At 38.9% G+C, this 5,705-nt stretch overlaps 1 non-coding gene across 1 annotated transcript; it reads left to right on the top strand.

The window, feature by feature from the left end:
* The first annotated feature begins 5,368 nt into the window (after positions 1 to 5,368).
* On the top strand, positions 5,369 to 5,505 carry LOC116890523. Its single transcript, XR_004386705.1, has one exon. It is a non-coding gene; the product is annotated as a small nucleolar RNA SNORA17 (small nucleolar RNA).
* Positions 5,506 to 5,705: the final 200 nt, after the last annotated feature.

Genomic DNA, 5,705 nt, shown 5'->3' with positions numbered 1-5,705 from the left:
TCGAAATACCAATCCATTTCTTGAAAGAGTTAGACAGAACAATTTGCAAATTCATCTGGAATAACAAAAAACCCAGGATAGCTAAAACTATTCTCAACAATAAAAGGACTTCAGGGGGAATCACTATCCCTGAACTCAAGCAATATTACAGAGCAATAATGATAAAAACTGCATGGTATTGGTATAGAGACAGACGATAGATCAATGGAACAGAATTGAAGACCCTGAAATGAACCCACATACCGATGGGCACTTGATTTTTGACAAAGGGGCCAAAACCATCAAATGGAAAAAAGATAGCATTTTCAGCAAATGGTGCTGGTTCAACTGGAGGTCAACATGCAGTAGAATGCAAATCAATCCATGCTTATCACCCTGTACAAAGCTTAAGTCCAAGGGGATCAAGGACCTCCACATCAAACCAGATACACTCAAACTAATAGAAGAAAAACTAGGGCAGCATCTCGAACACATGGGCACTGGAAAAAAAGTCCTGAACAAAACACCAATGGCTTATGCTCTAAGATCAAGAATCGACAAATGGGATCTCATAAAACTGCAAAGCTTTTGTAAGGCAAAGGACACTGTGATTAGGACAAAAGGGCAACCAACAGATGGGGAAAAGATTTTTACCAATCCTACAACAGATAGAGGGCTTACATCCAAAATATACAAAGAACTCAAGGAGTTAGACCGCAGGGAGACAAATAACCCTATTAAAAATGGGGTTCAGAACTAAACAAAGAATTCACAGCTGAGGAATGCCAAATGGCTGAGAAACACCTAAAAAAATGTTCAACATCTTTAGTCATCAGGGAAATGCAAATCAAAACAACCCTGAGATTTCACCTCACACCAGTGAGAATGGCTAAGATCAAAAACTCAGGTGACAACAAATGCTGGCGAGGATGTGGAGAATGAGGACAACTCCTCCATTGTTGGTGGGATTGCAGACTGGTAAAACCATTCTGGAAATCAGTCTGGAGGTTCCTCAGAAAATTGGACATTGAACTACCTGAGGATCCAGCTATACTTCTCTTGGGCATATACCCACAAGATGCCCCAACATATAAAAAAGACACGTGCTCCACTATGTTCATAGCAGCCTTATTTATAATAGCCAGAAGCTGGAAAGAACCCAGATGCCCTTCAACCGAGGAATGGATACAGAAAATGTAGTACATCTACACAATGGAATATTACTCAGCTATCAAAAACAATGCCTTTATGAAATTCATAGACAAATGGTTGGAACTGGAAAATATCATCCTGAGTGAGGTAACCCAATCACAGAAAGACGCACATGGTATGCACTCATTGATAAGTGGCTATTTGCCCAAATGCTTGAATTACCCTAGATGCATAGAACACATGAAACTCAAGACAGATGATCAAAACGTGGATGCTTCACTCCTTCTTTAAAAGGGGAACAAGAATACCCTTGGCAGGGAATAGAGAGGCAAAGATTAAAACAGAGACAGAAGGAATACCCATTCATAGCCTGCCCCACATGTGGCCCATACATATACGGCCACCCAATTAGACAAGATGGATGAAGCAAAGAAGTGCTGGCTGACAGGAGCCGGATGTAAATCTCTCCTGAGAGACACAGCCAGAATACAGCAAATACAGACACGAATGCCAGCAGCAAACCACTGAACTGAGAATAGGACCCCCGTTGAAGGAATCAGAGAAAGGACTGGACGAGCTTGAAGGGGCTCAAGACCCCTTTTGAACAACAGTGCCAAGCAACTAGAGCTTCCAGGGACTAAGCCACTACCTAAGGCTATACATGGACTGTCCCTGGACTCTGACCTCATAGGTATCATTGAATATCCTAGTAAGATCACCAGTGGAAGGGTAAGCCCTTGGTCCTGCTAAGACTGAACCCCCAGTGAACGTGTTTGTTGGGGGAGGGTGGCAATGGGGGGAGGGTGGGGCGGGGAACACCCATGAAGAAGGGGAGGGGAGGGATTCGGGGGATGTTTGCCCTGAAACAGGGAAAGGGAATACCATTCGAAATGTAGATAAGAAATACTCAAGTTAATAAAAAAAATTAAATAAAATAAAAAAAGCAGAAAAAGATTGTTCTCATGCATATCTCTTTTTAATTTTTACCTGTGCAGATGTCTAGACACAGACATATATATGTATATACGCATATTCATATGAATCTATGATTGTGCATCTACACCATATAAATAATAAGGTAAAACAAGAGGTGATAAAAGAGGTTTTAAAGAAACAGGAGTTGAAAAATTATATATGACATAAAGGAAAAAGTGGGCTAGTAGGGAAGGAGATTAGATATTTAGGTCGTGTGTTATGAAGTAGAGACAAATATAAAAATACAAATTATAGAAGTCAAAATATTACTATTTGAAGATTATATGATAGTATACTTAAGTGACCCCAAAACTTCCCCCAGAAAACTACTAACCCTGATAAACAACTTCAGCAAACTGGCTGGGTATAAAATCAACTCAAAGAAATCAGTAGCCTTTCTCTCCTGAAAGGATAAACAGGCTTAGAAAGAAATTAGGGAAAACAACTCCCTTCATAATTGTCTCAGACCACATAAAATACCTTTGTGTGATCCTAACCAAGCAAGTGAAAGATCTGTATGAAAGAACGTCAAGTTACTGAAGAAAGAAATTGAAGAAGATCTCAGAAAATGGACAGACCTCCCATGCTCATAGATTGGCAGGATTAAAAGTGGTCATTTTGCCAAAAACAGTATACAGACTCAATGTTATCTCTATTCAAAATGCCAACTCAATTCTTCATAGGGTTAGAAAGAGTAATTTGCAAATGCATTTGGAATAACAAAAAAAAAACATGAAAGTGAAAACTGTAGTCAATAATAAAAGAACTTCGGGGGGAAATCACCATCCGTCACCTCAAGCAGTATTACATTGCAATAGTGATAAAAATTGTATGGTATTGGTACTATATTGCAGGTAGATCAGTGGCATAGAACTGAAGATGCAGAAATGGACCATCACACCTATTGCCACTTGATCTTTGACAAAGGATTAAAAACCATCCAATGGAAAAAAGATAGCATTTTCAACAAATGGTGCTGGTGCAACTGGACGTCAGCATGTAGAAGAATGCAAATTAATCCATTCTTATCACCCTGTTCAAAGCTTAAGTCCAAGTGGATCAAGGACCTTCACATCAAACCAGATACATTCAAACTAACAGAAGAAAATGTGGGGAAGAGCCCTTAACACATGGTCGCTGGGAAATTTTCCTGAAAAGATCACCAAAGGCTTATGCTTTAAGATTAAGAATCAACCAATGGGACCTCATAAAACTGCAAATCTTATGTAAGTCAAAGGACTCTGTCATTAGGACAAATCGTCAACCAACAGATTGAGAAATATCTTTACCAATCCTACATTTTATAGAGAGCTAATATCCAAAATATACAAAGAGCTGAAGACTCTAGAGAGCCTATTAAACCTATTTAAAATGGACTACAGAGCGAAACAAAGAATTCTCAGCTGAGGAATATCGAATGTCTGAGAAATACCTAAATAAATGTTCAACATCCTTAGTCATCAGGGAAATGCAAATCAAATAAACCTGAGATTCCACATCACACCAGTCAGCATGGTAAGATCAAAAACTCAGGTGATATCAGATGCTAGCAAGGATGTGCAGAAAGAGGAAGAGTCTTCCATTGTTGGTGTAATTGCAAACTGGTACAGTCACTCTGGAAATCAGTCTGGAGGTTCCTCAGAACATTGGACATTGCACTACCTGAGGACCCAGCTATACCACTCTTGAGCATATACCCAAAAGATCCTCCATTATACAACAAAGAAACATGCTCCACTATGATCATAGCAGCCTTATTTATAATAACCAGAAGCCAGAAAGAACCCAAATACACTTCAACACAGTAATGGATACTGAAAATGTGGTACATCTACACAATAGAGTACTACTCAGCTATCAAACACAATGAATTCTTGAAATTCATAGGCAACTGAATTGAACTAGAAAGTGTCATCCTGAGTAAGGTAGCACAATCACAGAAAAATACACATGATATGTACTCACTGAGAAGTGTATATTAGCTCAAAAGCTCAAATTACCCAAGGTACAATCCATAGACCACATGAAGCTCAAGAAGATTGATGACCAAGGTGCTGATTCTTCAGTCCTTCAAAGGGGAATGAAAAGATTCATAGGAGGGGATATGGAGGCAAAATTTCAAGCAGAGACTGAAGGAATGGACATTTAGAGCCTTCCTTGCATGAATATACAGCCCATACATATACAGCCACCAAAATTAGATAAGAATGATGAAGCTAAGAAGTGCATGCTCACAGGAGCAGGATACAGCTGTCTTCTGAGAGGCACAACCAGAGTATGTCGAATACAGAGGTGAATGCCAGCAAGAAATCATTGAACTGAAAATGGGATCTTTGATGGAGGAACTAGAGAAAGGATTGAAAGTGCTGAAGAGATTTGCAACCCCATAAGAAAAACAATGCCAATGAACCAGAGATCCTAGGGATGAAACAACTACCCAAAGATTATACATGGACTGATCTATGGGTTCAGTTGCATGTGTAGCAGTGGATGCCCTTTTGTGGCACCAATTGAAGGAGAAACCCTTGGTCCTGACAAGGCTGTATCCCCCAGTGTAAGGGAATATCGGGGGGCAGGAGGAGGGGTGGTTGGGGAGGGGAACACCCTTATAGAAGGGGAAGGGGACAGGATAGGGGGCTTATGTCTGGGAAACCTGGAAAGCAAATAACATTTTAAATATATATATATATATATATATATATATATATGTTCAATGAAAAAAAAGAACATACAACAAAAGCAAAAAAGAAAGAAGCAAAAAATGTAAATTCTATGTGAAAATACTATTGTGAAACCAATTACTGGTGTTCTAATTTTTAAAATAAAGCATCAAATAGAATATTTTAGCTAAAAATTAAAATTTAACTAACGCATATATATGAGATATATGTGTATGTACAATAGTACATAGTAATATAAAGACATAGATAATGTCATTATAGTTCCCATTTGACTCCTAGTCTCTTTACCATTATAAGCCAATTTATTGCTCTGTGATATGTCCTATGTGATACTTTGTCTATATTTTCACTAATATATTAGAGAGACAGGGAGACAGAGATATGTTAATAGATGGTAGATGAGTGATAGATTGATCAATGCATATGTATACACATATACCAATTTTTGATTTAAATATATATGTAATACTTATATATAATATGTGTGCATTTGTGTGTGTGTGTGTGTGTGTGTGTGTAGTCCTCACACAGTACGAGTTTAGCTTATTATATGTTTAATTTTTTTTTTTTTACATTTTCTGCCTGCCCCTACTAGTGTTGCAGGTGTGGCTGCTGTGTCACATGTGCATCAGTAGGTGGCAGAGATGAGAGAGGTTACTTCTACACTCAGTGTAGTGTTTTGGTCTATGAATATCTAAATGATTAATAGCCTAACATTCCCTGAAAATAAGTGAGCATGAGACAACAACTAGCCCAGCACTAGGTGGCTCAGACAGAGGACTAGCCTGAGTTGACCACCAGGCAGGACCCACAGTTCCCAGTACCAGGAACAAGGTGAAGTATAGAAGAATCCCATCTGAGACTGAGAGCTCCCTATGAGAGTGAGCCCAAGACAGAAGACACTTGCATGGCAGGCCA

This window comes from Rattus rattus, chromosome 1 (genome assembly GCF_011064425.1).
Source record: "Rattus rattus isolate New Zealand chromosome 1, Rrattus_CSIRO_v1, whole genome shotgun sequence".
NCBI classification, from domain to species: domain Eukaryota; kingdom Metazoa; phylum Chordata; class Mammalia; order Rodentia; family Muridae; genus Rattus; species Rattus rattus.
The sequence above is the reverse complement of the archived record's forward strand: the minus strand, read 5'-3'. Positions and strand labels throughout refer to the sequence as shown.